This window comes from Lactuca saligna, chromosome 5 (genome assembly GCF_052625555.1).
Source record: "Lactuca saligna cultivar CGN05327 chromosome 5, ASM5262555v1, whole genome shotgun sequence".
Lineage (NCBI taxonomy): Eukaryota > Viridiplantae > Streptophyta > Magnoliopsida > Asterales > Asteraceae > Lactuca > Lactuca saligna.
In genome coordinates this window covers 222,258,959-222,269,469 of record NC_136421.1, presented here as the reverse complement: position 1 = coordinate 222,269,469, position 10,511 = coordinate 222,258,959, and the positions used below count along the sequence as shown (strand labels likewise).

General features: G+C 26.7%; 1 pseudogene; it reads left to right on the top strand.

Moving 5' to 3' along the window:
• The first annotated feature begins 1,386 nt into the window (after positions 1-1,386).
• Positions 1,387-3,594, top strand: LOC145046292 (uncharacterized; annotated as a pseudogene).
• The last annotated feature ends 6,917 nt before the right edge of the window (positions 3,595-10,511 follow it).

Below are 10,511 nucleotides of genomic sequence, written 5' to 3'. Positions count from 1 at the left end.
GCAAAAATTAATGTGGCAGATATGTAAAAAGGAGTAATCATGTGGCAAAATTCTAAATTACGAAAAGTTCCTGTTCACCAACCCGTTTGTGAATTAATATATATATATATATATATATATATATATATATATATATATATATATATATATATATATATATATATATAATGTGTATTCAATTCTAAACTATAAATGATTAAAAATACATAAAATAATTGTTAATATGTTAGTTCTGGATTCATTTTTGAAAGAATATCAAGTTGCACTGGTTTGAAATGTAATTGAAAAAACTAGCTTGATATAATTAATAAACATCATTTACATTTTACTACTACGATGATCTAAAGTTACGTTTGATAAATTAGCTAAAAAGTTAACTGCTAGCTGAGAATCTAACTACTACTTGTTTATGATAAAAAATAATGTTTGGTAAAAATTATCTGATAAACTAGTTGAAAAATATAAAATAACATAAAAAACATAAAGAAGAATAACTATTTTAAGATAAAAACCTAATATATTTCTTTAAATTAAAGTAAGTAGTAAATAACAAGTCTTTATTTATGTTCAAGTGAAATTTTCTAACTTCGCATACCAATACAACGATTGAAATACATTAATCAATATTATAATCGACAAAAAGGGTTAAGGTACATTGCTATATTGTATAAAATAAACTAATTATCCAGCCTAAAACACATGAACGATGATTATTATGATATGTAACTATTTTGCAGAAAATGGTATTTTATCAAAAATTTAAAAATTATTAGTATGTGTATTAAACCCTTAAAAAATAGGAATTTATTGAAATTTAGATGATAGTTTCAAAATTCAAAGTTAATTCAAATTCGAAATTCAAACTTCAAAGCAACTTGTACCTAGCTAAAAATCGTATTTAATTAATATTAATTTTAAAATTATTTTCAAATTTAGAATTTATAAGTTTATTGTCAAATAATGGAGATGATGACTTGGAATAAATGATATAAGTTTATTTCTCTCTCTCTCACTCTCTCTCTCTCTCTCTCTCTCTCTATATATATATATATATATATATATATATATATATATATATATATATATACACACACACACACACACTAACTTATAAAAGAAATCATACTATTTCTATAAATAGATCTAATAAAATAATAATATTTTTTTAAGACGTTCAACTCTCTAAACGTAAAGTATAACTAATCATGAATAAAATAATATTAAATTTTAATCTGATTACCTTTGAAATCTTATATCTTTCAAAAATTTGACCTGATCTCTTTAATCTCCGGTTTGAGTCAATGCTTATTCCTAAAATCTTGGCATATATCTATCCATTGGCACACCATTCTCTCTATTGTTTGTTATTCCTAAAATTTAACCCCAACCTCAACCCACCTACGATCAACAATTAATAACATGAATCTCTCTGTTAATGGCCACCAAATTTAGTCGTCCTCTTCACGATCATCGTCAAATTTAGCAATGAAAGGTGGGTTTTCAGAGCCCGATGATCACATCTACTTCAAGTCCCAAGTCCCTCTCCGCAAGATCCCAGTAAGTTTTTCTGGTCATAGATTTCGTCGATCTTTCACTTGATTATACATCTATTGACTTACCCAATTCGATAAATCACTGGTTTAGTTGGTATCGATTGTTACTTTCATTATGTCTAAACCCTATTTACAGTTTCGATTCAGCATTAATCGTTCGATGTTTACTCTCAATGAACCTAAAATTATTGAAATTCACATTAAACTGGAGCTATACTTCAACTTTTGAGATTAAATTGGCTAATTTGTCCGATTGGTGTATTACTTACAAGCATAAAGCATTAATCTTTATAGCAAGTTCTATAAACAGAAAAAATGTTGATATTAGATTTTACATCCAAATTGATATAAGAATAACATCTATGGACATTAATTTTGACATAAATTTTACAGATTTGCACAAAATAATGGAGATATTATGAATCCTGGAACTGCTGGAACAACATATGTTTACTACAAACAAATCATGGCACTCTCCATGAAGGTAACAACAACTTTAACATTGTTAAAGACAAAAACCAAGTTGAAGGATTCTTTTTCATAACAAAGTTTTCAGAAATCTTTTTTTTTTTGTTTTGTTTCTTTTTCAGGGGTATCGAGTGATTTCTGTTGATATTCCTCGTGTTTGGAACAATCAAGAATGGGTTCAAGCATTTGAGAAGTTTTTAGATGTTATTGATGTCCACCATATAAGATTATCTGATTCCATTTTTGATGTTATTGTTATTTATTTATCTAATGAATCTTTTTTTTTGATAGACATCTTTATAGAACATCACTTGGTGGATTTTTAGCACTACTTTTTGCTCAACATAGGCCAAGAAGAGTAAAGTCTTTGATCCTTTCAAATGCATTTTTGGATACAAAATATTTCTTAGCTGCAATGCCTTGGGCCCGTGTGTACGTATCATAAAAAATGACACTTTCTATATACAATTATACACAAAAGTCTTTTTTTGGATTGAATGAACTGTGAGTAAATGACTATTTTAACCTTATGTAACATTGTTAGTTAGACCCCTTCTTTCCTGTTGAAACAGTATGTCATAACAGGAATCCCAAATGGTCCACATGAACCATTTATTGCTGATTCTGTGGACTTTGTTGTTGCATAGGTGATTTTTATAAACACACATACTGAATTATTTCCTAATAATTTGAAAAAAAAATCAATAGTTTAAAGTAATTATGTTGTAATAAATATGTTAAAAATATAAAACCTGCAGGTTGAGACCTTGGGGGGATTTGGCTTCCAGATTGACTTTAATAAGTGATGTTGCATCAGTGGGACCTCTTCTTCTTTCAGATTCTCTAATCACTATAATGGATGTAAGCTTCCATAACTCATAATCATATTAAAAACAACCTAAACCTATCCCACCTAAGGAAATGTTAGATTTACACTTGCTGACTTAACACTTTGTTGTTGGTATTAATGAAATTGGAAACCAATTTTTACTTTAGAGCTATATTACTAATAAGCATGAATTATGTTTCATGTCATTGTTAGAGAGCTCAAGGAATGTTTATCCATATCTGTAAAACATATGTTCTTGTGAATCATTTATTTAATTTTTTAATTAATTTGGTTAATAGATAATATTGTTTTGCATGTAGAAGTGAAGATGTTACTGATATCATCATAGACTCATAGTACTACTTCTAACATAGCTTTCTCTTGGAAGGGTATGGATCTTGCTATGTTGGCGAAAGGGGAGCTTAAGGAAGGGGTGTTGATTCAGATTTCTTGGGATATTTATGTATTTTAGGCTGATGGGAATGGGCTGGAAAACGGCATTGAGGAGGCTAAGTTGGCCAGCCTCAACTCCATACTACATGGAGACTATTGGATCACTGCCCCCTCTAATGTTAAGCCGAATTATGTTGGAGTGATGACGCAAGCAAGGCAATGCATATCTAAAGTTTATCTTTTATTGAAAGGTGTAGTTATTTATTATTCTTTTTTATTATTTTTCCAATAATACCTTTTGTTAGATACATATTATTTGATTTATTACTTTATTTAGTTATTACTTGTTAGTTTTGTTGTTTTTTTCTTCATATTTGTATTTCTCCAATTATTATTTTATGAAAGTCAATATCATGCATGGAATAATGTATTAAAATATAGGCTTAGATATAAAAATAAAAGTATAAAATATTTCATTATGAATAAAATTCTTGTGATGGATGCTAGATAAAAGAAAGGTATAAGCAAGTCACTTCGTATGGATGTGTCCTGATTTCTAAAATGAAGAACTATAAACGTACACTAGACACCAAAATATTTATTTTCTTTTATATTCCGAGGGTTACATTGATTTGATGCCGTAAAACCGATCGATAACAATATGCATATGTTTTGTGTTACTTGAAATCTAACATGTTTCCGTATAGAACTTGTTGCCGAATGAGAAACTATTTTTCGTCGCCGCTTTGCGTGGGTCTACGGTTAATATATATATATATATATATATATATATATATATATATATATATATATATATATATATATATATATATATATATATATATATATACTAGCAGTGTACCCGCGCAAAGCGGCGGGGCGTGTAAATTCTTTTAGTGATATGTTTCCTCTACAAAAATGTTATGTTACAAAAGAAAGTACACGTCGAAGACAAAATAATCAAACTATGGTGTTATTTGGGAAATGAAGTCATTTTTTGTTCCTGGACGGTGGACTTTATAGTAGAGGAGGGAGTAAAGAGGTATATGCGATTGGAGGGATATTTGAATCCACATGCTAAATTTAAGGATATCTAAAAGGGTTCAAAATTTGAATGAATCCGAGATTTGAGGAAACCATATCAAATTGTTGAGAAATATAAGGAGATTTGATGATAAATATTTGAATTCAAAATATGGTTAAAATTTAATATTAATTTATTAATGATTACTTGTACTATCAGCTTCATCATTTGGACGTCTTAAAAAAATATTATTATTATAATCAATCTATTTTTAGAAATAGTTAGATTTCTTTTATAAGATAGTAAAGATAAAGAGAGAGAGAGAGAGAGAGAGAGAGAGAGAGAGAGATTCAAATGTTTCTTACAACTATTGTGTGTATGTATGCACCAATCACAAATTAGCAAAATATTAAATAATATTTTAAATCAATAAGGGTAATTTGGTAAATAGCTTATAAAATCAATTAATTGAATTTAATATACAATCCTATAATCTTGGTAACTTAATTTGATTTTGTACCTATATTTATGTTAATATATATTTATTCAACTTTATTTAATTTCTATTTAAATTTGTGAAATCAGTTTTAAAACCTATGAACCATCAACGCCTTTCAGTATCTCGCCGTTGCGACACTGCCTCTTCTTCCTCCTCCCCCTCCATTGTCGGATCAATCATCCATTTTCGAAATATCTCCATAGCCGCTACCGTACACCAACATTTTGGCCCTAGGATGTTTTCAACTCAATTCTAATTTTAAATTCAATTTTCGATTTTTTCAATCGAATTTCTTTTGAGAATAAAATGCTAATCGATTTCTGATTATTCACTTTTGATGTTTATGAATACGATCCCCACCATTACTGCTCTATCAAAGGTCCCCACACCTCCACTCCTCATGTTTCTGCTTTCTAGCCACCACCTATTTGTGGCTTCAACGGCGACACATAACTTCACCTTCACGTAAGTTTTTTTTCCTAGGAATTGTCAAATTGGTCTCTCAATAAGTTGATTCTACTATTTACAAACTAAAATTTATAGATTGTAATGTTCACTTTTCACCTATTCCACTTTTATATAAAAAAGAAAGTAAATTGCATAACGTTTTGGGGGTGTTTACAACATTTCCATATTGATTCTGGAAAATGCAGATTTACAGATGTAAGTTTTTCAATTCTGATTTCCAAAATCGTTGTTATTTATTTTTCCAATTTTGATTTACAGGAAACCAAATTGAATTGTAAGTTTTTTTTTTTTTTTTTTTTCTTTTTGATTAGTCTTTCATTTATTTAAATTGAATGCTTCCATATATTGCTATTACAGTCATATGAAACAGATTAATTTGGAATGCGAATTATAGAAAAACAATTGAAAGCCTCATAAATAAAGTTATATGATGGTATGCGTTTTATAGAAAAACGATTGAAATCACAGTAATTAAATATGAGTATTAAATTATTGCTATATTCTTGATTTAATGATTGTTTTGTTCCTTTATCTATTAATGTAAATATTGTTGCTTATGGTATTGTTGATATTGCTATGTTTTAGATGATGATTTAAATAATACTTTTTGAAAATACCATCACTATATCTACTTTTGATGCTTTAATTCTATATTACATTCTTTAATTATATTATAGTCTTTGTTGATACACACCTAGCACCCACATTCTTATTCTAACTTCATTAATTATTTTAGATGTATTTTGGTTTGTTTGATGATAATGCGTAACAAGTGTTCGTTGAAATGCCTGAAAAAAAATCTAAAGAATTTAATCTTGTGGTATGCATTCTGCCAGAATTACTAGCAACACATGTTTTATGTAATTGTTTAAAAAGGTAATTAATTTGTTTGTGTATTATTTCGGTTCAATTTGTGATTTTGAATTCCAATTTATATTGTCCCTCGGTATATTTGGAATCTAAAATTATATTAGCAGTAAATATGATATTTTTGAATTTATTGTATAGATTCTGTCAAAATGTATTCTGCAAGAATAAAATCCACGTATTTTTTCCAGAATGTATTCTATTTATTCTGTCATATTCTATGTATTCTACCAAAATATATAAAGTGATAGTTAATTGCAAGTAACATGTTTTTAACCATTATTAGTTTTTGTTGTATTTGTGATATGAATGACTGGAAGAATGCGTTGAAGACCTAATATGAATAACTTGAAGAATGAATAAAATTTGATCATACTCACAATTTAATAATGTTGTTATTTTTTAAGAATTTTATTTATTTTTGTTGATATTCTTTTAGAATATATGTATAATTATATTAAAATGTATAAAACTTTTGGTCTGTAAGAATATATATATATATATATATATATATATATATATATATATATATATATATATATTTATGTATATGAATTTGTATTTAAATTCGGATGTATAAGAATATATCAGAATTATTGTTATTTTTCAACCTCAGATTCGGGAATTTTGTTATTCTTCAATAATATTCTAATAGAATAAAATTCAGAAAGAACATAATTCTAACAAAAAAAATATTTTGACAGAATAAAATCGGTTATGTTTACAAATTACGTTAAAATTAAAATTGATTTAATTAAAAAAAATAGTTTTTTAAAATTAAGAGAATTAATTATCCCTAAAAATCCGAAAATTTCATTTTATAAATGTAGTTAATTGTCCAAAATACCCTTTTGTTAAAATTTTTGTGATTATATGGTACATGTTATCCCATTGTAGTATCATACACTCTCAAATAATATCCATTGATTAATTGCATCCGTTGGTCTAGATCTGTGAATTTTGGCATACAATAGTTAGTAAAAACAAAATAATCTAAGCATATATATATATATATATATATATATATATATATATATATATATATATATATATATATATATATATACACATACTAGCCGTCTACCCGCGCAAAGCGGCGGACGGCGAATAATTTGATCTCTTTAGAGTTAAAACCATTTTGCGTTCACTTCGACAAAATGAATATTAAATGATATCTATTTTTCAAGAGCATTACCATACCATATTAAGGGGGTGTTTGGCTAAGCTTTTTTAAAACAACTTATTAGGTTCCACATCACTATAAGTTAAAAAAGTGTTTGGATTAAAATAACTTATTCCGGTGGAGAACCTCTAATACATCATTTTTCCATAAGTTATCCTACACTTACTTATTAACTTATAAGCTAATAAACTAATAAGCAATAAGCTTTTTTGCCAAACACCCCCTAAATGGTTATTACTTTCATTTATACATACCCAAACCACTTGTACTGTTTATCGTCCTTTTTTTTTTTTTTTTTTTTTTTTTTTTCGTTTTCCTTAATTCCTTTATTAATTTAATTTCCTACTAAGTAAAATGCTAAAATATATAAATAATAGTTTATAAAAATAAACCTTTAGAATATCAAGTGTTGTGATTCAAAAGTCGATAAATAGGCCTTTGAGAAGGCCAAAATACTCAAGTGTCAACTTGTTCATTGTGATCTTAAACCAAGTTTGGTCACAAATTAAAACATTTTCAACGATGGTATGTAATTCAAGGATTCATACTGATTTAGGTTCTCGAAACCTTAAAATATTGAACAAAATCTATATAGAACCTTATAATAAGGACAATAATCACTGTAATCAGGAAGTCCATGTGATGAAACTTGATATTATAAGGACCAATGATGAAAAAGGTTTCATTTTTAGACTAAACAAGATGAAAAATATACAAACTACCTTAATCATGTCAAATCTTATGTTTAACTGTTCTTTATTGCAAAAGTAAGATACCAAAATATACAAACTAATGATAATACAATGCTCTAACTGTCCCTCTTGGTTGAGTTCTTTGAACCTGAAAGCTAACACATTAAAGAAACATAGTAAAAACCTTTTTAGGAACAAATCTGATATAATAAAGCCTTCACCCAATATATTTATAAGATAAAAATACAAAAAGTTAAAAATGATGAAATCAATTACAAGTAAGGATTAAAATAAAAAGTTGTTAAGAAAGAGTCATCTGCAGGAGGGATATTTGAATCAACATGTATTTTCTGATGGTTTCAAATTTTGAATTATCCGAAATTCAGGGAAGAAGATAGAATTTGTTGAGAAATATTAGGATTCAAAACACATGTTAAAATTTAATATTATTTTATTGATGACTACTTGTACTATTAGCTTAATGATTTGAACGTTTTAAAAAAAATAATATTATTATATTTAATCTATTTTTAGAAATAATGAGATTTTCTTTTATAAGATAGTAAAGATATATATATATATATATATATATATATATATATATATATATATATCTGTGTGTGTGAGAGAGAGAGAGAGAGAGAGAGAGAGAGATCCGTTGAGAACTCATAGTTTCCCAAGAATCCGAGAACTAAAGGTGGAACGTTAGATCAAAATTAATTCATTAAGGGAATGATTGTCATATTATCGATCTCACTTAATATTTAATTTTTTTTATTGTTGGAAATATTAATAAAATGCTCTAAAAATTAACATATTAAACCAAATTTCTGATTTTTTTTTAAAATAATTTTCGATTTTTTAAAAAAATGAAGATTTTTACTTTTTTCAGAAAACATGAATTTTTTAAAAAAATTGAAAAAAAAATATTAAAATAAAACTTCAATATTAAAAAAAACTATATTTTTTTCCAAAAGAAATAAACAAACTGCATTAAAAAATAAACTGTATTTTTTAAAAAGTAAATAATTAAAAATCAATAAATTAAAAAAAAAAAAAAACTAGAACATTTAAAAAAAAACTCTAACTTTTTTAACCAAAAAAATCAATATTTTAGGTGTATATATGCATATTTTTTCAAATGCATATATGCATATTTCTTATAATATAATATTTATAAAGAAATAATAAGAAAACTCATTTTATTTACTAATCTATAAAACACAATACAATAAGTATTTTATTCGATACAAAATAAAATATAAAACACAAAAAAATGCTACAAATTTCAAAGCGTTTTCATGTCTTCCACCCCGTTCCCGAGTTGTAGTAAAGAAAAGAAGAGAAGAGAAAAGAAAGTAACGAGAGAAAAGAATAGAAAAGAAAGGAAAATAAATTTGTCTTTTGTGTTCCCGAGTTGGAAAGAAGTGGAAGGAAAATTAAACATTTTGTTCTTTCTCTCCAAATCCTTCCAAATCAGACGGAAAGTTAGGAGGAAAAGTGATCTTTCCATTTCCGTCCACTTATTTCTTTTAACGAAACTCGAGAACACCAATTTCTTTTACTTTCCATTCACTTCCACCAATTTCCTTTCTTTTCTCTCCTTAAATTGAACTAAAAAACGAGGTGTTCGTGTCAATATTTCTATATTTTTCTTCAATTTATCCTTATTCAGCTCTTCATTATTTACCACAATTTCTTCTAAATCTATAAGAAAATTAAAAAGAAATTGATTGATGCAAAAACACTCACAAAAATACATATGTGATTTACATGTGAATCACATGTAATTTATATGTGAATTACATATGAATCCCATGTAATTCATATGTGATTTACATGTGAATCCCATGTAATTCATATGTGATTTACATGTGAATCACATGTAACCCATATGTGAATTACACGTGATTTACATGTGAATCAAATATAATTCATATGTGAATTACATGTGAATCACATGTAATTCATATATGAATTACATGTGATTCACATATGAATCACATGTGATTTACATGTAAATCACATGTAATTCATATATGAATGACATGTGATTTACATGTGAATCACATGTGATTCATATGCGATTTACATGTGATTCACATGTAATTTATATGTGAATTACATGTGAATCACATGTAATTCATATGTGAATCACATGTGATTTACATGTGAGTTACATGTGAATCACATGTAATTCATATGCAATTTACATGTGAATCACATGTAATTACAAAGTTGAACTTTTTATAAATTTAACTAAGTAAAAAAGAAACACCCATAGTTGTCCAGATTTAAGTGTTGAACTCATTAGACAATGTTCTTTTCTAATCTCTTTCATATGGATTAACATGAAGACAATCTTTTTATGGTACGTCCAAGAAGAAGACATCTCCCAAGCGTTGTATAATGAGTTCTTAGTGCTTCAATAACATGTCAATAACACATACAATGTTCAATGATAGCAACATAAGTAAAATATAACAATCCATGCGTTCAAATCAAGTATTTAATGCTACAAATCAAGTATTTTAA